The sequence below is a fragment of the Eretmochelys imbricata genome, chromosome 11, assembly GCF_965152235.1.
Source record: "Eretmochelys imbricata isolate rEreImb1 chromosome 11, rEreImb1.hap1, whole genome shotgun sequence".
Lineage (NCBI taxonomy): Eukaryota > Metazoa > Chordata > Testudines > Cheloniidae > Eretmochelys > Eretmochelys imbricata.
In genome coordinates, this window is record NC_135582.1 from 82,231,105 (window position 1) to 82,254,023 (window position 22,919).

General features: G+C 44.0%; 1 protein-coding gene and 1 pseudogene across 1 annotated transcript in view; one reads left to right on the top strand and one right to left on the bottom strand.

The window, feature by feature from the left end:
• Nucleotides 1–938: 938 nt before the first annotated feature.
• The window catches only part of ADARB1 (adenosine deaminase RNA specific B1), a 259,164-nt gene continuing 237,183 nt past the window's right edge, over nucleotides 939–22,919 (top strand). The window contains exon 1 of the mRNA XM_077830584.1: nucleotides 939–1,074. The gene's annotated coding sequence lies outside the window, so the exon portion shown is untranslated. The remainder of the gene's footprint in view (nucleotides 1,075–22,919) is intronic.
• On the bottom strand, nucleotides 8,606–9,706 carry LOC144271886 (E3 SUMO-protein ligase KIAA1586 pseudogene; annotated as a pseudogene).

Below are 22,919 nucleotides of genomic sequence, written 5' to 3' on the forward strand. Positions count from 1 at the left end.
CCTAGAGCTCCCTTCCAGTTCGTCTGATGTTCCTAAAAACTCGTGCTTCCGCTGGCCAGCTGCTGGGGTCAGGGAGGGGACGCCCCATCCCCTACGTCCTTCGATGCAGTCCCGTGACTCCGAGGCAGCAGAGCGGGGCGCAGCTGGAGATGGGACACTGGACGGGGAGGGCCAGGGTGCTGGACTCCCCCCGGCAGGTGCTTGGCTGGTTGGCTCGCTCAAGGTCCGCCTGAGGCGGGGGGCGAGGAAGGGCTCTTCCCCCAGGCCCGGTGGCCGGTGACCCCGGGGGCTTTCAACGGGCTCTGCAGCGTGGGGGTCGCTCATTTCCCGGCCAGCGCAGGGGCCTGGGTCTCCCCCCCAGGGACGCGTAACCCTGTGGCCTCCTGCTCTCCGTCCCCAGCTCAGCGACCGCGGGCACCGCAACCCCCCCGCACCGCAACCCGCCCCCCGGGAGCTGCACGCCGGGGCGCCCGGGCCACGCAGCGCCAACCCGCCGCCGCCGCCCCCGGAGCGGCCCCGGCTCCAGACACCAGCGACCCGCCGGCGGCGGGGCTGCCCCGGCCTGCGGGCCCCCGACCCGCGCCCGGCGCCGGCCGGGGGCCCGGGGCGAGCGGCGCCCGCGCGGCCCCTGCACCTGCCGCCCAGCCCCCCGCGCGCGAGGGCACGCGCCACGCTGCAGATCCCGGCCGCCCCGGGCGGGAGGGGAGCAGAGGCGCGTGCACGGCGCCGCACCGCCCACCAATCAGCGGCCGGGGTGGTTCCTCTGACTCCTCCCCCGCGGGGCCGCCCGGCGGCCTCTCGGTCTGCGTCGCGCGCGCCGCGGCCCGCCCCTCGCCTCCTGCGGCCCCTTCAGCCCGCGGCCCCGGCTGGCGCGAGAGGCGCGTGAACGCGTTGGCGGGCTCGCGCCTGCAGGGGCCGTGGAGCAGCGCGCGTGCGCGCGGGGCCGGTCGGCCTGAGCCGAGCAGCGCCGTTGCCCGCCGCCGCCCGCGCTCAGTGTCGGCTGAGGGGAGCGCGAGGCGGCCGCCGCCCGCTGGTGAGCGGCGGAGCGGGGGGAGCCGTAGGACCCGCGGCCAGGTGAGGGGCGGCCCCGGCGGGGCTCGCTGCGGCTGCGGCTCTCCCGGCACCCCCTGAACCCGCGGCGGGAGGGACCGCCCCGCCCCGCCGGGACCTGTCCAGGTCCTGACGCTCCGTCCCCGGGCTGCGCCCGCCCGCCGGCCGGCCGGAGGCTGCGGAGCGCTCGGGGCGGGGGTCCCGGCGGTCCGGGCTCGGGGCGCAGGCGGCGGGGCGCGCGCTGGGCCTGCGGCGGGGGCCAGGGCGCGCGGCGGCAGGTGCTGGGCGCAGCGGCGGGGGCCGGCCCCGGGGCAGGGCGACGTCCTGTTTCGCTGGACCCGCGGCGGGTGGCGGGACCCCCGCAGCCGGCCCTCGCGGCCCCGCCGGGGCGGGGGGACTCGGGTCCGGCGTTACAAGCCCGCCGCGGCCGCCGCTGCCCCCCCCCCCCCCCGCCGGCTCCCCTCGCCCCCCCCACCCCGCCGGCTCCCCTCGCCCGGGCGCGGTGTCCGGGGAGCGGGACTGGCTGGATGCAGAGGCGCTGAGGAAGCCGCCTGCATCCCTGGCATATTTGGGGCGGGCGAGGCTGCGAATTGCTCAATCCGTAGCGCAAGTTTGCTGGGGCGTGCTGCGTGCCGGGATACCGCGCTGGGGGCACGGTGCCGGGGTTGGGTCTCTGTCTCTGTCTCTCTCTCTGCAGGGAGTTCAGACAAGATTAGGCCTAAAGACCGCCGACGATTTTCAGTCCATATGTGTGAGGGGTCGCTAGCCGGCTCTACTGTGACTGTGGGCAGACGCACGGAAGACTGTTCATAGTGTCCGTTTCTAGCTACCTAAAGTCCCTCGCGTCTGCCTTTGTGCTCTGCTAGTTAAAACGCAACGTGTATTTTGTTCTGGCAATTCATATCCTAGGTAATTGCCTTTAAAATCAGTTGTGTAAGTCTACTCACTTCTCTCCACTCAACATATTGATAGCTAAAGCTAGAGTTTTTGGTTTTGGTTTCTTGATGCTTAACTAAAATGCAGTTTAGGAACCTAACATGCAAACATACCAATGCCTCTGATTTGGGATTAGAAAATAGTATCGTTCAGTCACATTTATAACACCGATTCAAAGACAGAGGCTCAAAATGGCTTTAAAGTACTCCATGTTCACTAAAATTACCTTTTAAAATTTATCCTTTTAAAAAAAGTTGATGAAACACTATAAAAACTGACCAGGATCATCTGATCTTTAAATGTAGTTCATTGATGTGTGAGTACAATATTTTCATGCTTAATCTTCTATGGTGCAATGGTCTTAGGGAGTGGGTAAGGTGAGGGGATTCCACTTTAAAATGTATTTTTTTCAGCAGTTCGCTCTTGCATTTCCTAACTGTAGATTTATTTAGGGTTGTTTATGCATAGGCACTGTCAACAAAACTTTTGTCTTTCATGGGTAGTTAAAAAGTCCCCCCACGAAAGACAAAAGTTTTGCCGACGCAAGTGGCAGTGCGAACGGGGCTTTGTCGGCAGGAGCGCTCTCCTGCCGACAAAGCTAATGTTGCTCGTGGGGTTGAAAGTATTTTGTTGGCAAAAATGCCGACAAAGTACCGAAAAAGAGCGTTTACGCACGCTGACTTTTAGCAAGAAGGATGTGTCGACACAGCCTTGTCACTAAAAACTGCGTGGCGTAGACAAGCCCTCAGAGTGGTATTACTCTAACAAACTCAAGTTCAAGAAACTAATAGAATTGAGGGGTCCTGTCTGTAAAGAGCAACAATTAGAGAGGGATTGGGGGGCTGACCGAAGAAGATGCAGGCACACACATACATCTCAACCAGCAGACAATAGTGATGTAAAGAGAAGCACAATTCCCTGTAGAGTAGTTGGTGATGGGGGCATGTGGTTTAACTAATTACAGAACTGAAAACCTGGACTACCAAGAAAGATTTATGCTATGCAATTTGAAACGCGATTAAGGTATTTGAGCACTGGGCTAAATAAAATAAATTCATTAAATTACTTGTAATTTCAGAATTTCATTGGTGTATAGAATATTTCTTTTGGAGTGGCCCACAAGGGGTGAGAGCATCACAACATTTTAGTTATTAACAAATATATGTTCTCCTGGTGGCTGAGATAGTTGTACCTAAATGTTTAATTACACTTGTGCATAGCTAATGGTCAAAGAACCCTTAAGTTTCTACTTTTCCAGTTCTGTAATCTAAAAATTCTAAAATAGTTTAGTGCTGCAAATTCACAGTTTACTATGTGGTTTGAATGTCAGCGGATGTAAGAAACTATATAAAATCTTTGGAGAAAATTAAATAACCCAACAAGGTACCATGGCGAAGGAGGAAAAGAAAGTCTTTTTATTATAAGTCCACCATATCCTGCTTTTTTATTACCGTTAAGTATGTTTTTTAGAACTAACTTCACTTACATTAGGAATTCATTGTTACACTGAGTGCTCTGAATTTGTGATGTCTCAGGATAACTGAAGTGTGCCACCAGCAGGCTGCTGCATATTGGCTTCCAGCTGCATAATTTGCTTTATATATTGCAAATGATAGTCCACAAACCTTAAGGACACTCCTTACTAAAAAAGGGAATAAAGTCTATTCTAACTAGCATCAGCTTATTAATTTTTTCATTTGATTTCTGAAATATTGTGGTTAAAGAAATGAATTATGCTGGTATGTTAACATGTTAGTGATACTTTTTTAAATGCTCAGTTATGAAAGAAGTTTACAGTGAGGTATATTTGTAGTCCTACCTAATATACATGGTGGTATTCTAAAATTATTAATTGCTTAATGTAATTGCTCTTCTTTACACCCTTACAGAAGAGTTTTATGTTCTGAACTAGCATGTTTTCAAAGTAAATATAGTGGTCTTGAAAAGATTAGCTTGTAAGCTTTTTTGGACAGGGAGAGTGAAATGTATGGAGCCGGCTGTAACACTTAACAAATATCAGCTATTACTAGACAGTAAAGTGTTCTGTTTCTTTGCAAAATAAGTATGGCAGGTGCAAAACAAACTTCCCCATTCTCTCCAATTTACATTGTAATTCTGTTCTAGAGATTTCTAGGAACGCTTACGGTGCAGAGGGAAAATTAGTCATCTTGGACCGTCATTGATCGCCCTCTTAGGCCTTGTCTACACTACAGGGGAAATTCGATCTAAGTTATGCAATTTTAGTTATGTGAATAGCGTAACTCAAATTGATGTAGCTTAGATCTACTCACTGTGGGGTCCACACTACGTGATGTCGACAGGAGATGCTCTCCCGTTGACTCCCCCATCTCTTCTCCATCCAGTGGAGTACAGAAGTCGATGGGAGAGTGATCTGCAGTTGATTTAATAGGTCTTCGCTAGACCCACTAAATCAACTGCCGATGCATCGATCACTGCTCGTCGATCCTCTGGTAGGTGTAGACAAGCCCTTAGACATCAGCAAGGGGCCTGACACAAAATGTTTAATAAATACCAATCTGGGCGGATAAAAAAGATTTTAAAAACATCCCATTTTTAATTTAAAAATTGTTTGCTTCAGTTTTTAAATTAAAGCAGATTTTTATTTGCATGTTGCTAGTTCTTTACTTTCTTCCCATTTTGTAGTCTTAAATTGCTAAACTGGGCTTTGTATATTAATTCCCTAGAATTTCATATTTTCCATGGAGGTATTTTCTACAAGAAGTATCACATTTAAAATGTTCACTATGCTGGAAAAGAAGTCCAGAGCCTCATTAACATAGTTATTATGAGAACAATTGCAAATAGATAAGAAAATAGCCCATGCTGTATTTTCAGTCAGCATTGCCTGCTGATATATCAGGCTTCTACAAATCAAGAAAGTTGAATTGCATCATCCAGGCTATGCTTCATCTGAGGTTGAAGTCAGTGGGCCTTGTGCTACTAGTTCCAGTTCTTCATGATGTGACAAAGATTCTGTGCCACTAAGAAGTTTTTAATAAAAATACAATTTTAGCCTGTTATGCACTGAATGTTATGCAGATACAGGTATTTAACTTTAAGCCCATTGATAGCCCCACTGAAATCAGTGGGGCTAATCATGTGTGTAAAATCACGTCTCTTCTTAAATGTTTGTAGGGTCAGGGCTTCAGTTGTAAGTATTTCATTTTTTTTCTTGTAGCAGCTCAATAAACTCAAATAAGGGACTCTTTCAGTAGTATGTCTTTATATACTTTAGTTTAAAAAAGCTTCAGCCTCAATTAAATCAATGATTTTAAAAAAAGTGATTTTTATATTGCTTCACCCTGATCATTAGATAACTCTTAAGTAGTGGTCTCGTCTGGATTTGAACTGCTGACCTAGAGGTGCAAAGTTCTATGAACTATTGCCGATCATTGAACCATTCACTTCATAGAAGGTATATTTTAATAACTTCTTGAAGTTAGTTGCTGTGCGACTAGCTGAGATCTATTCCTTGTTAGTTTTTCAGACTTTGCTATCGAGAGAGCTGTTGCTAGAAAGGTTTTGAATTGCTGTATCCATTTCTAATAATTTCTAGCCAATCTTCAGAATTTTATTTTTAATATCTTGGACTCCTGTTTCATATTGTTCTCTTTTGAAGAGGAGAACTGTATGTGTGTATAGATTAATTACTGTAGAATAAAGAGCACCATGGCTGCTCTTTGAGGTCGAATGGCTTTGTTCCCTGATTGTTTAAAACAAGCTACATTGATTTTCCTAGCATGGCTTTGCCATCTGTTTCTCTGGCCTGTGTATACTTAGGTTTCATTATTTCTGGAGTATTTGGTTGGGTCTAGTTGGATTTTAAATTGGCTTCACAATTTTTTTTTTCTTTTTTTTTTTGGGCAGGCCAAGCTGTTACATTTTAATTTGGGTAAAATCTGTTTGTTGAAGGGTTTTTGTATTTTAAAATTCTTTGAACTATAGCTAAAGTGAGTTAACATAAGTCAACTTAATTTGTCAACTTAATTATTGTTGCAGATAAAAACTAATTTGTTTGATGCTGCTTTTTCTTCAGACCAGTTTTAGATGATAGGAAATGTTTTAAAGATTTGAAGTCAAAACTGCCATTGCGATGGTATCAGATACTGAATCAAAACAGTATTTTTTGTGGCTTTCCTCACAATGTTGCTGTAAGTGGTGTTTAAATGTATGTAATTAGAAACAAATCGCTTTCCATTGGGGCATGTAGTAGTTAGCTCAGGGTGTCATATTAACACTTCATCATTTTTGCCCATATTTGAACTTCTCCTGTTTCCATCCCTGAGCATTTCTTTATTTTTTTTAAATTTTTTTAAATTACATGACAAATTACATTACATATATCAGGGTTTTTCAACCTTTTTTCCCCACGTATAGCCCCAAAAAGAGCTGCTGTTTGTTTCCAGGTTCCTAATCCCATAGTACTTTGTAGCTGCATGCATCCTACACTCTCTTGTAGATTGCTGCCTCTAATTTTTGCACATTTAATTGAATATATTTTTCCAGAGATTGAGGAAGATTGTTGTGCGCTTGGGTGGTGGTAGAAGAGTGGCTGCTGCTTGTTGTAGCTCCTCCCTTTTTTGTGCATTCCTACTTGACCCCTTTGAGGTCTGGACAGAACACTGCTTAAGAATTTTTCATTCAGCTGAGTTGTATAAGCGAAGGAACCTTGTCATCTCAAACTTGTCAAAAATGTTACATAGGTATGTGTCGTTTTGAGCAGTGTCGGTCATAAAGTTGGATCAAGTCTTTAAAAGCAAAACTGTTTTTTGAGCTATGCTTTCCATTAGCTCTTCAGCTAAGTGCTAAATAGCAAAGATAAGACATTCCACACACATGATTCTAAATTAGTCTTTTTATTTTTCTGCTAGCAACTTTGAAGGCTCAACTAGCACCAGAGCCAATGTGATGCACCTAGCATGCACCATGTTGGAATTTCCCTATTAGCTTTGAGGCTACTGAAGAAGCATAGAGATGAGGCTTGGGGGGCTCCGAGCAGGAGGTAGATGACATAATGGTAAAAATGCCAGAGCAATGTCTACTTCTACCCCTGATTGAGGGCTTGTCTACACTACTGCACGAGATCGATCTAAGATACGCAACTTCACTGCGGTAAGTCAACAACTGAAGCTCTCCTGTTGACTCTGCTTGCACTCCTCGTTCTGGTGGAGTACTGGAGTCAACAGGAGAGCGCTTAGCGGTCGATTTATCACGTCTATATTAGATGTGATAGATCGACCCCTGCTGGATCGATTGCTGCCCACCAATCCGGCAGGTAGTGTAGACAAGCTGTTGGTTTTACCAGTAATGAATTAAATGATCCCATTTTTCTTAGTGTAAACAGGACCTATTGGTTTGAGTTAAGTATGTGGTACAATTTTGCTTACTTGAAAACACAGTAACACATTTGCCATGCTGTTTGACTCCGTATAAAACCTTGCTGCTTCTTCCATCAGGAGACTGTTCTACAGTAGAACCTCAGAGTTACGAACTGATCAGTCAACCACACACCTTATTTGGAACCAGAAGTATGCAATCAGGCAGCAGCAGAGAGATGACAACCCCCCCCCCCCCCCCCCAAAAAAAAAAAAAAAGCACAAATACAGTACAGCAGTGATGAGCTGCCAAAATCTTAACAACCGGTTCCCTATAAAAAGTTATGATTTAAGGGATGTGCCACAGTACGTATTTTTTGTACCTTTTTCCATAAGAAATGGCAATGCATTGAGTCATTGGGAGTCATACTTAACAATAAAAACAATTTTTTTACGTTTATTACAATAGAAACAAAGTATTGCTTTCTTAAACGAATTTAAAATACATTTGAAAAGAAGAAAATATAAAGAAGAGATGTATGAGTAAGCAAATGATAATAATATTTAAGAATGAAATGTCTATTATTCTTGTATTTTTAAAATATTACCTGTGAACTACTTAAGTTGTTAAAAATAAAAAGTGTAATATATTCATGTTGAAGTATACAATGCAACAAGCAATATTTTAAAGAATATTTAAGTACATTATTTATTACTAATTAGGTAGTAATTTCCAAATGGCTTCTTGATCTTCTCCATAATCTTTCGTGTTGGATACACAAACTCTGGTATCTAATGTGGATCGATGACTTCTCATCCATGTTTTAACATATGGTATTGGGTTCCAAGAACTTAGTGGTTTTCCCAACAAATAGATGGTCATAAAGCTTGAGATACGTTTAATTGTTAAATTCGCCCTTTTATTACTAAAAATAATATTCATCAATGAAAAAGCTCTTTCTGCTTCTGCAGAACTAATTGCAATTGTGTTCATAATTTCCTTTGCTTTCCTTATTGTTTCCAGATCAGGAAGATTTTTTTAAATCCTTTACATCAACTACAAATTTTATGAATTTATTTAATTCATGCACTTTTTCTTCTCCTGATTTCTAAAGTAACCTGACTTCTTCAATATTCCATGAAATGGGATCCATAACATTGAATAATTCAACTATTTTAGGTGTATTACTAGAATGACCTAAATTATCTTCTTTATATTTAATGTGATTTTCGTTTACTAATCTTGCCTTCATTTTTTAAATAATACACTCTATTACTTTGTCTCATGGCAGTGATTTAAACCTTACATTATCTTCAAACTCTATACATTTAAAAGCATCACTTTCTATCATTTCATTAATTTTATTTTCTTCTATACTAAAACTATCTTTTAATTGTATGAAAAAATCAATTGTTCGTTTGATTAGCTTATCTGCCTTTGTTAAACTCAGTTGTCTCGCCTGCAGTGCATTTGATAATCATGCAAGTTCATCCAAAATGTCAATCGTTAATGCGAAGTCTTTTAAAAATTTTGTTTTTCAATCTTTTTTCCATGCCAGAAAATGTCTTATTTTTGGAAAAATAAATAAAAGAGCTGGATAAGCTCTCCAGACCACTTTGACAGCTCTAAGGCTACAAGAAGCCCATCGTGGACCAAAAACACAGCCTATTTTGATGATTTCAATATATAGTTCTTCAGAAACTTGTTTAAGTTCAAACTGTCTTTTATTTGACTGATGAAAAATTGCCTAAATCTTGTCCAAAAAATCTTGATAATGGCTTATTTATTGATATCATTTATAGCATCATCCAAAGCCAGTTGTAGCTGGTGATTCAAACAATGCCAAATTATGATGTTTGGAAAAATCTTGAAGCAGTCTTGTAGCAACTCCAGATTTATGTCCAAGCATGGTGCTTGCGCCATCAGAACAAAATCCGATTAAATTTTTCTTTAAATATTCTGTGTCAAGTCCTGAATCAGTTAATATATTTATCAAAACATTATAAATATTTTCTGCTTTTGAAGAATCTTGTAATTCACATTTTATAAGACTTACAAGCACAGTTTTACTTGAAATTGTAGAAGCTTATTCAATAATAATACAAATCTTTGAATTGTTTTAGATGATTTTACTAAAAATTTGTTTTCTTATTAATTCAGCAATATGCTCTACAATTCTGATGGCTGAAAATCGAGAATGTAGGCCATTCCCTAAATCGGTTTCATTCTTAATTTGTAGCTCCACTTCATCCTCCATATCCGATATTGGTCAGTTTATTTTTACTAAGCTGTAAACTATGTTGAAAATTTTGCTGGTTATTGCAATATTTTGTTCAGTAAGTTTATCAATCACTATAGTGAGAGTTTCTTTTTTTAGATTCATTGAAAATATTTATAACTCTCAAATGAGAGCTTGATTCCAAACGTTCCTTCTTTTTTCCCTAATGAAGCTTGCTGAACTTTTTTATCTGTTCCAGATGCTTTAATAGTACACTTTTGCCGTTCTGAAGAAATGTGTAAAGATTTTCCTTCAATGACCTCCAAATGTGACGTATTTGCACAGTGGAAACAGCCAAGTTTTTTGCCTTCAATTATCAAGCCATTATATTTCTTTAAAAAAATATTGTGCCTGCTTGGCAGTCCAACAATTGGGTACTACATTTTCACAATCATGTAAATCCTCTTCCGTTGCAGACACATTTTCAGATGATTCAACATTTAAGATATTTTCATCACCAAAATTGTCATCGGTGTTCTCAGTATTTAAATAATTATTTTCACTACTAGAACTACTGACTAATCATAGAATATTGGGGTTGGAAGGGACCACAGGAGGTCATCTAGTCCAACCCCCTGCTCAAAGCAGGAGCAATCCCCAACTAAATCATCCCAGCCAGGGCTTTGTCAAGGCTGACCTTAAAAACCTCAAAGGAAGGAGATTCCACCACCTCCCTAAGTAACGCATTCCAGTGTTTCACCACCCTCCTAGTGAAAAAGTTTTTCCTAATATCCAACCTAGACCTCCCCCACTGCAACTTGAGACCATTACTCCTTGTTCTGTCTTCTTCTACCACTGAGAATAGTCTAGAACCATCCTCTCTGGAACCACCTCTCAGGTAGTTGAAAGCAGCTATCAAATCCCCCCTCATTCTTCTCTTCTGCAGACTAAACAATCCCAGTTCCCGCAGCCTCTCCTCATAAGTCATGTGTTCCAGACCCCTAATCATTTTTGTTGCCCTCCGCTGGACTCTTTCCAATTTTTCCATGTCCTCCTTGTAGTGTGGGGCCCAAAACTGGACACAGTACTCCAGATGAGGCCTCACCAGTGTCGAATAGAGGGGAACGATCACGTCCCTCGATCTGCTGGCAATGCCCCTACTTATACATCCCAAAATGCCATTGGCCTTCTTGGCAACAAGGGCACACTGTTGACTCATATCCAGATTCTCATCCACTGTAACCCCTAGGTCCTTTTCTGCAGAACTGCTGCCTAGCCATTTGGCCCCTAGTCTGTAGCGATGCATGGGATTCTTCCATCCTAAGTGCAGGACTCTGCACTTGTCCTTGTTGAACCTCATCGGATTTCTTTTGGCCCAATCCTCTAATTTGTCTGGGTCCCTCTGTATCCTATCCCTACCCTCCAGCGTATCTACCTCTCCTCCCAGTTTAGTGTCATCTGCAAACTTGCTGAGGGTGCAATCCACACCACCCTCCAGATCATTTATGAAGATATTGAACAAAAACAGCCTGAGGACCGACCCTTGGGGCACTCCACTTTATACCGGCTGCCAACTAGACATGGAGCCATTGATCACTACCCATTGAGCCCGACAATCTAGCCAACTTTCTGTCCACCTGATAGTCCATTCATCCCCCCCATACTTCTTTAACTTGCTGGCAAGAATACTGTGGGAGACGGTGTCAAAAGCTTTGCTAAAGTCAAGGAACAACACGTCCACCGCTTTCCCCTCATCCACAGAGCCAGTTATCTTGTCATAGAAGGCAATTAGATTAGTCAGGCATGACTTTCCCTTGATGAATCCATGCTGACTGTTCCTGATCACTTTCCTCTCCTCTAAGTGCTTCAGAATTGATTCCTTGAGGACCTGCTCCATGATTTTTCCAGGGACTGAGGTGAGGCTGACTGGCCTGTAGTTCCCAGGATCCTCCTTCCCTTTTTTAAAGATGGGCACTACATTAGCCTTTTTCCAGTTGTCCAGGACTTCCCCCGATCGCCATGAGTTTTCCAAGATAATGGCCAATGGCTCTGCAATCACATCCGCCAACTCCTTTAGCACTCTTGGATGCAGTGCATCCGGCCCCATGGACTTGTGCTTGTCCAGCATTTCTAAATAGTCCCGAACCACTTCTTTCTCCACAGAGGGCTGGGCACCTCCTCCCCATGCTGTGCTCCCCAGTGCAGTAGTCTGGGAGCTGACCTTTGTCATTTTATTGGAAAACCAATCACTAATGCTTTTCTGGCGTTTCATTATGAAGAGTAAATAATATTGAATAGAAAACTTTAATCTTCGAATAACAGTCCAGTTAGTATTACACACTGAAATATCACGCGCAATTTACTATAAACAAACAGACCGACTATGACTCACTGGTCTCGTTGAATTGGATAGAAAACAGTTGAGCAAGTGCACGAACGAGGCAAGTGCGATCCCTGTTAATAAAATAATAAACTAGACGTTTGTCTCGCGTCAGGACGAACTTGGATGCAACTGAGTTGCAGCCTGTGACGACATTACATGCGCATGCATGTAGCAACATAAATCATGACCTATCTGTTGTAGAAACGGCTCTTTAATGGCTAGAATTGTGCATCCCTTTGCATTTGAAGTTTATTTTATATACCATATTACAGAGGTCGGCAACTTTTGAGAAGGGCGTGCCAAGTCTTCATTAATGTAAGGTTTCCCATGCCAGTTATAAATTTTACATTGACAAGAGCCCCCAATGGAACCCCAGACTGGCAGCAGCCTAAGCGGGGCTGGCGGCCAGGTGACTGGAACCCCGGACCAGCAGCGAGGTAAGCGGGACTGGTGGCTGGTATTCCAGGTCAGCAGCAGGCTGAGCGGGGCTGATGGCCAGGACCCCGGCTGGCAAGGGGCTGTCAGCCGGAACCCCAGACCATCAGTGGGCTGAGTGGGGTGGCGGACAGAACCCCAGACTGGCAGTGGCTCACCTGCCTCCGGTCTGGGGTTCAGTCTGCCGGTTCCTGCCAGCTGGGGTCCTGGCCGCCGGCCCCGCTCAGCCTGCTGCTGGCTGGGGGCTCCGTTCACCCAGGCCAGCAGCGGGATGAGCGGGGCCAATGGCTGGGACCCCAGCTGGGAAGGGGCCAGCAGCTGGAACTCCAGACCGGCGGTGGGCTGCGCGGGGCCGGCGGTGGGATGCGCGGGGCCGGCAGCCGCCGGTCTAGGGTTCCGTCTGCTGGCTCCTGCCAGCTGGGGGCCCGGCTGCCGGATCCACTCAGTTCTATTCACCCAGGCAGGCAGCAGGCTGAGTGGGGCCAGCGGTGTGGCAGCAGTGTGTCAGTAAAAATTGGCTTGCATGCCGCCAGTTGCCGATCCCTGCCGTATTATTTTCTACACTGTTTTATAAGATTATTCGGTTTTAAGATCATTTTATAACATTTGTTTTCATAAGTATTTTTAACAACCGGTTTTAAAAGTGCTTCAAAATTTAACAACCGGTTCGCACGAACCGGCTCCAACTCACCACTGCAGTACAGTACTGTGTTAAACATAAAATACTAAAAAAAAAGGGAAAGTTTAAAAAAAAAATTGATAAAGTAAGGAAACTTTTTCTGTGCTTGTTTCCTTTCAGTTAAGATGTTTAAAAGGTGCATTTTTCTTCTGCATAGTAAAGTTTCAAAGCTGTATTGAGTCCTTGTTCAGGGGTAAACTTTTGAAAGAACAACCATAACGTTTTGTTTAGACTGTGTAACTCTGAAATATTCATAACTCGCCACCTCCATTCCTGAGGTGTTCATAACTCTGAGGTTCTACTGTAGATGTAAAATGTGTCATGTGCCAGGCTGTAGTGTCAATATGGGAGCTGGCTACGCTTCTGGGGATGGAAGCAGGCCAATGTTTGGGAAGCAGGACATGTTTAGAATAATTAATGATGAAATAGCTTTTTAAAACTAATTGTTTATCTAATGCTCACTTGTAGTGCTAGCTACCTCTAAAAATATGCAGGCCTCCTGTGTAATAAATCTTTTACGTAAACAGTCATGTCTTGAATGACAGTTGATACTTTTGGAATGCTACTTACACACTGTTGCAGACTTCTGCGATTTTTATGATGAGTAATATGATGTAGCCTCTGTTGTAAACAGTCTTGCCATGATGAGAAGCTCTGGCCTCACAATTTTGGGAAAGAAAACCAGGTTGTGAGAGACTTCTCCAACAATTCCCTGCAAACCCAGACATCATGAGTTCTAATCCCAGTTCTTCCATGGGCTGATGTCAATATTTTTGTATACCCTTATGAGAATATAGCTCAAACTGCTGTCTTGAGGGTATAACTGTAATTTGCCTATTTCAGAGGTAAGATAGCTGAGAGCTTGCACAAGATCACTACAAAAAGAAAAGGAGTACTTGTGGCACCTTAGAGACTAACCAATTTATTTGAGCATAAGCTTTCATGAGTTACAGCTCACTTCATTGGATGCATACTGTGGAAAATACAGAAGATGTTTCTTCTGTATTTTCCACAGTATGCATCCGATGAAGTGAGCTGTAGCTCACGAAAGCTTATGCTCAAATAAATTGGTTAGTCTCTAAGGTGCCACAAGTACTCCTTTTCTTTTTGCGAATACAGACTAACACGGCTGTTACTCTGAAAGGTCACTACAGACACAGTTGGGAATAGAACCCCAGTTTCTAATATAACAGAGTAAATTTTTATCTACTTTACCACACAGTCTTTGAGACTGGGTGAATCTGTAGCACATGCTAACATAGTGTGGCACTGTGCCTTTACCAGATAAACCTTTACATGTTATCTAAGACAAGAGATCTGATTCTTCAGGTGAAGTGGTAGAGGTTCATGCTTTTACAGCTATAGGTCCTGAGTTTGTTCCCCAGAGATTACCAAAATAGGGGCATTGTTGCATTTAGTTATGCTATCTGTAACTACAATATCACAGTCTGTTTCTGGAGCAGGCTGAGAAATTGTTTTGGTAAGCTTATCTTTCAAAAACAAGCGTCATTCTCAAAGATGTAACATTAACAATTATGGGGAGTGGATGTCTTAAAGCTTTGCTAATGAACTGTAGAGGCTTTTGCCTTTATGTCACCAGTTTTGAATCCTGCCGAGTTCAATCAGGATGAATTGTCCTTATCTAATGGAATTTTGGTAGCCCGTGTATGAAATGAGTTTTGTGTTTCCTGTGTCCAACTCCCACATAACTAACTACACTTTGCACTAGATTCTAAGCTCTTCAGAGCAGGAACTGTCTCGTACTCTGTGTTTGTACAGTGCCCAGCACTACGAGATCTGTAAGCTGGCCAGAGAATTCTACATAAGAACGGCTATAGTGGGTCAGACCAAAGGTCCATCTAGCCCAGTAGCTTGTCTTTGGCCACTGTCAGAAGACAGGATACTGGGCTAGATGGACCTTTGGTCTGACCCAGTATGGCTGTTCTTATGTCTTCCGACAGTGGCCAATGCCAGGTGCCCCAGAGGGCATGAACAGAATAGGTAATCATCAAGACATCCATCCTTCACAACGTCTAGCGAGAGCTCCTGCAAAGGAGTCAAAGTTAAACATGGTTAATGTACGAAGTTAAACATCGTTTAGTTTTTTTCCTCAAAGTCATAAGATTTTTTTTTTAATCTCATATTTTAGGTATCTGACCTGATTTTGGAAGTTTTGGAATTGTAATACTGAGTGTGTACCAATAAGGCTATATACTATAAGCACATCTGTATATGATGTCCCAAGGCATTTGGTGCCAATAGTAATAAGCTAAAGAAAAAATTCTAGGCCAAAACCTTTATCTTGGGCACACAGATGGCTTGATATTCACAGGTGTTGTTTCCACAACTTCTACTGAAGCCAGTGGATGAATGGGGCCGAAATACGGATTTTGGTGCTTAAGGTTAGGTACTAATGTTACATTTGGTTTTAGTTATATTTGGTTGTAGAGGCCCTTTTCAATGTGAAATTGAAATTTATAGCATACTATAAAGGACCTTTTAAAAATGATCACATGAGGAAGGATAAATTACTTTTTAAAACCACAGTTTCTTTTGTACCTACATTGAATGTGGCTATTTCTTGGCTGTTACCTATCTTTTAACAACAAAGAATGCATTTTTTCCCTTCTGTTAGAATATATTGTTAATATTCTTTTGCATTTTAAGGATTTTATATAAATGGTGGACTTGAATATTTGGAAATCAGAAACTAATTAAATTCATTTTAGAAGATGGTGAAAATATTAATCAATATTTAGTTTCATGATTTTAGTTTTTTAATCAGTAAAAGAGGTTTGTATGCAGGATTGAGGTTTTTGTAGTTTGCAGGAGCTAGCTCTGAGTCTCAGACCCAATAACTGACAAGAACAAGGCGTTTTGGAATCCAGTTTTTAGAGAAGGGTCTAAAATCTACACTGCCACATGTAACTGCTATTTTGTTTAATTTTCTGGGACAATTTTGTTACAATGGTATCAGCAACTATGACCTTGTCGAGAACAAACCATGCAGTGATAGAAATACCTGAGTCAACTGTAACATATGGGTTGCCAGGTATGTGTACAGTAGGATCTCAAGTATTTGAGAAGAGTGGAGAGTTCCAGCAAGCCTTTTTGAAGACAACCCATGGAGACTCCTGTAGGATCCAGGCATCATTTCAGAAAAATGGGGGGGAGTTGTCAGCATTTTGGCTTCCACTTCCTTGCTGAGTCAATGACTGCTTGTGGGAGGTTAGTGGGCTGGTCCTATCCCATAGTGGGCAGGGATGTGACATGACAGTCCTATTTCAGGGAGTGTAGGGGGTCTCACTGAAGGCTGGTCATCTCAATGGCAGCAGGCCTGGGGCAGGGATTGAGGCCCAGCTCGCTTTGTGGTCAGCTCCGGCCCAGGTTGGTAGCTGCTTCCTGTCTTGACAGCAGTGAAAGGTGTTGGTGCCAGAGACTGTTCAAGGTAATCTGCTGCCCCCCTTCTCATTGGCCTAGGGCGACATATTTTGCCTGGCTGCTGGAGGGAAGGCTGGACCAAATTAGAATGAGTGGCATTGTGATCTGGTTGCAGCCGCACTCAAATTTGGCCCTCCCACTCCTCTGTTGAGAAAGAGGGGTGGTTGAGCCAAATATGCCACTCTAGGAAGCTGTGCTGAAGAGCATTGATCTGGAAGAGAACCTAGTAGAATCAGAGGTGTGATGTCAGAGAAAGCCAGGAGCTGATTTGATGGATCTTTTGTTTTCTAATACCTTTCCAGACTATTGTGGACCTTTACTTCCTTAGAAGAAACAGGGAAAGAGTGAGAGCTAAGGCTTAGAGCAGAGATACTATGTATTAGAGCTGTTTGCAGAAAGATGGATGAGGATTTGAAGTTCCACTTTAGAGAACTTTATGATCTGGTCTACAAAAATTCCTTCAGAGATCCTGCTTCTGCCACTTGAGTCATGATTTTTCTGTGCTGAGGGGCTTTGGCAAAAAAGTTGAATGTATTTTGGGGATTGACAACCATGTAATGATTTTTTTTTCCTGTTGAACCAGATATAGTTTTAAGGAGATTATGTTTATTCCTTTCTTCCTTTCTGGAGTGGTCCATTCTAAGGTCATTCTTTTCAAGGGATTTTTCAATACAAAAGTCAGCTTTGTCCTTTCATCTCTCTAAGGGGATGTGGGTTGGAATGAGCTGAGAGTTTGGATCTGTTGTTTTTAGGGACACTGATAAAATCCAGGTATGTCCTCAGTGCACTCATTCAGGAAGGGATAGCATGAATAATCAGAATCGGAGTGCTTTAAGAGTGAGTGGAAAATAGGTGATGAGTTTGGGGACCAGTTGCAATGCCTGACTCGGAATTTCAGACAGGTTTGTGCTTTTTGTTTTGGAAGTCTTGAAATTGTGAGAACAATTTTCTATGGCTTATAACTAGGTCAAATCTGGATAGACTTTCACAGGGAAAGTAAATGGCATCTCTGATTTTAGGACAGTCCTTCTGCCAAGTTTCAGCTACTTACTCCAAACCACAGGTACACTAAAGCTGTTAACTTTTCTGTCTGATTTTTATTTTTCACTATATTAATGTAGTTTTGCCAACCTCATTTTTGCAAAGGGCTGATCTGATTTAAGCTCGAGCAAAAGGGAGGGGAAAAAAACCTAATCTGAGGCAGACACCAGGCATAGAAAACTTCTGCCCATGCCGCTTGACAGTTATATGTTTTAGCCACAGGTATTTTTAGTAAAAGTCATGGACAGGTTACAGGCAATAAAAGTTCATGGCCCATGACCTGTCCATGACTAGTACTATATGCCCCTGACTACATCTTGGGGGAGGGAGATGGGGGTGGTCGTGCATGGCCCAAGACCTCTGCTGGTGCTGGGGGCGAGGGGAAAGGATTGGCAGGCTCCCTACCTGGCTCCATGCCTCCCCAGAAGCGGCATCATCCCCCTCCCTCTGCTCCTCGGTGGAGACATGGCCAGGCAGCTCTGTGTACTGCCTCTGCCCTGAGCTCTGGCTCCGCAGCTCCCATTGGCCAGGAACTGCGGCCAGTGGGAGCTGCAAGGACAGTGCCTGCAGGTGGAGGCAGTGCACAGAGCCCCCTGGCCATGCCTCCGCTTGGAGCCAAGGGATGTTGTCGCTTCTGGGGAGCTCCCCCAAGGTAAGCGTTGCCCAGAGCCTTCACCCCCTCCCACGCTCCAGCCTTGAGCCCCTTCCCACACCCAAATTCCTGCTGCTGTTGGGGGCGGGAGGCGTGGTGCCCTGAGACTGCCCCAGCAGCAGCCGGTGAGGCTAGCCTGGGGGCTGCTCAGATGGCCCACAGGCCCGCCGCACTGGCTGCTGCAGAAGTCACGGAAAGTCACAGAATCCATGACACTCACAGCCGTGGTTATAAGCAACTGAAAATGGGGTTTAAAATAGAAATTTTTATATGCAACCTCAATAACAGGCATTGTTGTGGCTCAGCTTACAATGTAGGCTCTTATTTAAGTGCATGGTTGCTGAGGTGCTGAGAGCCTGCAGCTCCCATTCCTGTTGAATTCAGTCGGAGCTGCAGATGCTTAGCATCTCAAAATGGGGCCACTTTCAGGTACAGTAGAACCTCGGTGTTGGACACCTTGGGAATGGGGGTTGTCAGTAACTCTGCAATGGTCCGTAACTCTGAACAAGATGTTATGGGCCTCAGCCACAGGGGAGTTGGGGCTGCAGTCGCAGGGTTGGGGTGGGTGTCAGGCAGTGTTCCCTCTAATTTTTGACAGGCTGTGTACACAAAATAATTTCTTCTGTGCAAATTTTTGTGCGCGCAGTGTTTAGGATCTGTGTGCACACGCACACAGCTTAGAGGGAACAGTGTTGTCAGGGCTCAGGGTGGGAGGGGGTCGGGGCTTCTGACCCTAGGGGCCGCCAGGGCTCAGGGCTTTAGACTTAGGGGAGCGCTGGGGCCTGGGGCTTCAGCCCTGTGGCTCCGCGTCTGGTTTCAGCTGGGCGGAATGGTGCTGGGATCGGAGCTTTAGCTATGGGGGAGTGCTGGGGTTGAAACAGGTGCTCCTCTCCTAGCTAAAGCCCTGGTGCGCCCTCCCCCCTGGGCTAAAACTGGGAGTGGATCTGTCAGGCTGAAGCCCCGAGCTCGAGTGCTCCTCCCCTGTCTAAAGCCCTGAACCCCAGAGATCCCGAGCGTCAGAAGTCCCGAGCTCCCCTGCCTCTGCCTGGAGCCCTGACACCTCTCTCCCCTGCCACAGTGGCTGAAGCCCCAAGGCAGTACAGTATTTTCTTTTTTTTTGGGTCTGTTCTGCTGGCTGATCTGGGGTGTCAGGTAGACTGGTAAGTCTGTAACGCTGGTGTTCGTATCTTTGAAGTTCTACTGTATCAAATATTCAGAGTCCTAACTTTACACTTGAAAATTTTGGTCAGTTTCTAGTAAACTTTATTTATTGGTTCTCTCTACTGCCATAATGCTGCAGTGTTTGGGTTGCAAATTGAAAGGAAATGATTATTGAAGACAAAACTTTTCATGAATTTTTTGAAATCAGTGACATTTCAGTTAGTTTTGTAAAAGCTTTTTGTTTGGCTCAAAATGTAGTGTTCGTAAAGTCTGTTTACTTTGCATTTTTCTCTAATGAAACTTTTCTTCTATCTAAAGTATTGAGTTTCTAGGGTTAATATGAAAGACAATCTTTCTGCTACACCACTGATTGGATCTTGTATAATCTTTAACTCAAAAGGCTGTTCAGCCAGCTCTACTCATTCAGAAGCTGTTCGCACAAAGATTAACTGGAACACGTAGGATGAATATTTTCATTAGGATTTTCGGAACCACATTTAAAAATAATATTGGGTCCACATTTAAGCTAAGTAAAAACAACTTTTTACAAAACTGCACTGTTTTCATGATTAAAAATGCATTGGGAAAATGTCTTGCAAAACCATAAGGGAAGTTATTTGTTTAAAAAGATCGCATGACTAGTGTGTGAGAGTCAACAAGTGAACTAAGTGAACAAAAGTGAAATTGATTAGTTTGTTTCCATTGTGCAAGCTAATAGAAATGCAAAAGTAAATACTATGAGTAGTGAGAAGTCTCAAAACTATGATTTAATGTTGCACAGGTTAAAATTATTAGTAAAATAGGTAAGTAAATAAAAAGCTTTTAAACCTGACATTGTCCTTCTAATCCATGTGCAGTATGAGACTTAGTAATAAGTGCATTCTTGAATATTTTTATTGATTGAGCTCCAAAGAGACAGCAGCACAGTTTTCCTGCTACCCAGTGAAATCACGAAGAGCTGGACTAAGTGGGGGACCCTCAGAACACAGCATCGCAGAAGTGGTAGTGAGCAGCAAGCAGCAGCAGTGATAACAGAGGCAGGGATGAGTGGGAAAGAATGTATGTTCGGACATATCTTCTATGTATAATAGAATATAGCTGTTAAAAACAACTTCAGTAGCTGTTTTTACAAAGTATTCTGTGTAACGGAGAATGGTCCCTAAATACTTGCACTTTTCCATTTTGTGCAGTAATGAAGATTACTTTGCACCATTCATTTCTTTCAAAAAAAACCCTAAGATTAGTGCTGAAGTCCTCTAATCCGTTTTAAGAGATACCATATTGAGCCTTACTTTGCAGTGCATTGCAAACATAACAGTGGAAGGCATTGCTTGATACAGCTCCCTACCCGCTTTTCAGGGGTGGGAGCTAGACCCATGTAACTGCACCTCTGAAATCGAGGTCTTTGCTGACTAATGACAATGCTTGGGGTGCAGTGTAGGAAAAAAGAGTGGCGTGGTAAAGAGACATTCGTCCATCAGACTTTTACAAAGCAAAGAGGGAAACTGAGACAAAGGACATTGCCCAATGTATTGTGCTGTGGGTATTTCAAATGCTTATGGTTACATGCTTTTGAATTGTGGTTGTGGTGTCTTCCCAAATGAATTCTGGGTTCTCTTTCCTTTTTAATAAAAGTTTTCTTTTGTTATACACAGACTCCGTGCTTGTGAGTAGAGCAGTGTTGCTTCTTAGAGGCTCTCAGGAAGATAAAAGGGACCTTCCTGCGTACATAAATAAAGTGCTCTGCATGGCCCTCCCTCACCACCTAATCCAACAGGGAAATGAAAAGAGGATGACAACTCTACCTCTGTTTATTGTACCTCTACTTCTTCTCATACAAGTAAAACAATGAAAACTAGATACTTTTGTCTTGTCTTGGGGATGGGATGGTTACCACCTTTAAATTTAAACGTTTTAAGAGAAAATGCATGCACATACTTATCAGAGTTCCCTTCCCCTTTATCAAGCTTATCCATGCTCACCTGGAAGGGCTGGCTAGAGTGTGATGGAATCTTGAACAGGTCCTGGCTCACAGTATTACTAGAGCCTCTCTCTGCATCCTCCTTGCTGTTCACAGCAGTGGTCTTTGTCTCTGGCTTTTCTGAGGTATCCACAGTAGTCTGTGGGATGCTGATGAGGTCTTTGACAAGAATGGCATGCAGTTCATTGTAAAAGCAGGAGGTCTATGGAGTAGCACCTGATCTCCTGTTGGCCTCTCTGGCCTTACGGTATCCTTGGTGAAGTTCCACCACTTTCTAGTGGCACTGCTGCTGATCCCTGTCATACCCCTTTGACTGCATTCTCCATACAGTTTGTTCATAGATGTACATGTTTCTACGGCTGGTCTGTAGCTGTGCTTCCACAACCTCTTCACCCCACAAGCCCAGGAGATCCAATATCTTCTCTTTGCCCCAGGCAGAAACATGTCTAGTGTATGGAGCTGGCATGGTCAGTTGTGCAGTTGCACACAAGGGTGAACTGCTAGGTGTGCTCACCAAGGCGGATAATCAGGAAAAGGCATTTCAAAAGCGCACAGAGGACTTTAAAGGAGGTGGTGGCTTCTGGTCTCTGTGACCCTTGGGCAGTGAAGTTTACAGTTGTGACCAGAGCGGTCACTGCTGCAAGGAGGGGGGGTATTGTGGGACAGCTGCTAGAGGATTGTTGAGGTTGATACAGGTCATACAGTGTCTGCACTTGCGCTGTCAACCTCAGTAGGTCGACCAAGGCTCCATGCTGTTCGGGAAGGTGGTTTTACTCCATGAGGAACTGTCCCAGATTGAGGCGTCATTAGAGGTGGTTTTGGAACAAATAGATAAACTAAACAGTAATAAGTCACCAGGATCAGATGCCATTCACCCAAGAGTTCTGAAAGAACTACTAACTGGTATGTAACCTATCATTTAAATCCGCTTCTGTACCAGATGACTGGAGAATAGCTAATGTGACACCAATTTTTAAAAAAGGGCTCCAGAAGCAGTCCTGGTAATTACAGGTCATAAAGCCTAACTTCAGTACTGGGCAAATTGGTGGAAACTATAGTAAAGAACAGAATTATCATTCACATAGTTGAACATGATTTGTTGGGGAACAGTCAACACGTTTTTTGTAAAAGGAAGTCATGCCTCACCAAACTACTAGAATTCTTTGAGATGGTCAACAAATGTAGATAAGGGTGTGATGTTTCCCTCCAGTGTTATCTGGACTGGTGATCTGCTAGGTCACCCCAATCCTTGATTCTGGGAGCCAGCCTTACCCTGCTCTGCTGTGAGAACCCCCACTTCTGGGCTGTTCATGCACAGCCTTTAACATGTAAGCTACTTGCAACTGAATGACACTAGCCAATATCTCCAGTCCCAGACACAACCCCAGGAACCTCTGTCTTGCAGTGTCCAGTTATGCCCACTGGAAGCTGCAAACTAATATGCGTTCATCAATTTAACGAAGAAATTGATATGTACCATGCTTGTTATCCCAAGGGGAGCCTCTGACACACTTCAAACAAAACGCACTGCTTCAGGTAGAATAAACAAACAGATTTATTAACTATAAAGATAGATTTTAAGTGATTATAAGTCAAAGAATAACA